Genomic DNA, 1424 nt, shown 5'->3' with positions numbered 1-1424 from the left:
TGTATCACTTTGTAGGCTCTATGTTCTATGCGAAATCGTATGGACAATTAAATCTGAATATTTTGCATTCAATATATCACCTTACACCATTTACATCAAGCATTCCAAAAATCACCGGCAACTTCTTTCACCAAATCTTTCAACACATTATGTTTTTTTTCACACATCTCTAAACTTTAGAACGTATGGAGTTTTACACGGCATATTTCTTCAAAATTGAATGAAGTAGCTCTAGAATACTCTGGACACTTCAGAAACAATCACATTCACAATCACACCAGTCGGTTCGTAATCTGATTTCACACTGAGCTGGAGACGTGCCTGCTAACAATGAGTTTGTTTTAAGTTTTAAGTATGTCTGTGTTACATAAACTATAACGCGGAATGATAAATTACATAATATATCATAATATAAGTTAGCCTATCATAATGAAAATAATAATTCAGTTCATTATCTACTCTTTATGATTAAATATAACAATTCATTTACAGAAACAATGCATAGCCTACATGATTAGACTAAAAGTTTTAACAAACAAATGTGGCATACCTTATTTGTACAACAACAATGGATGAGGCAGAAAATGAACGTGGTTGTACCAAATCGAGTTAACATAAAACGATGATATATTTTTATACTCGCACAATGGAAAATTGTGATAATACCATATTAAACTTTGGTTTATGATTAATTAATATTATTGTCCGCAAGTACATGTATAAAACAATTATATCTTTACAGAAAAAAAAAACTTAGAAATATCGTCTCCTTCTGCCGGAATCATCAAAAAACGCCAAATAAATAGCTCGCCGGTAAAATTCTGTAGCTGATCATAGTCTTGAAAACACCAGATTTAGCTACAAAACCGGTGACTTGGCAACACTGCGGTGGAGGTAAATTCTCCAGATCCCTCTTTCGCTTAAGATTAAGCATCGCTGGTATAGGATCATGTTAAGCGAAATTTGTTTATGTAGGCCAATAATGCTTCCAACCGTAAGAAAAGGAAATTATCTTCCTCTAATTATTCTGCTTCTAAGTTGTTATGTTTATTTGCTTTCCTGTGCATGTAGAGAAACAAGAGCATTAATTCCGGAAGTTTTACACACGCGAAAAACTGCGTGTGTTGAACTTTTACGTTAAAACTTTACAGACCGATTTACCAAAATGCTGAACATTTCTGAATGAGATAACATAATGTCAAAATTTTATAAAAGAAGTAATTTGTTAATTAATTAATTACCTTTCCAAACTCTAACAAATTTATTTACTATTTAGGACTATTTAATTTCACATTAAATTACAATTTCATTTCAACAGAAATATTTGTTGTAAGGCTTTACAGAAACGTGCAGATATTTTAGACTTTATGTGAACCAACACTACACGGTACCACATGGCGGGTCTCGCTGACCGTGGAAGTAAA

This window comes from Periplaneta americana, chromosome 4, assembly GCF_040183065.1.
Source record: "Periplaneta americana isolate PAMFEO1 chromosome 4, P.americana_PAMFEO1_priV1, whole genome shotgun sequence".
In the NCBI taxonomy this organism is placed as follows: domain Eukaryota; kingdom Metazoa; phylum Arthropoda; class Insecta; order Blattodea; family Blattidae; genus Periplaneta; species Periplaneta americana.
This window is presented reverse-complemented; position numbering follows the sequence as displayed.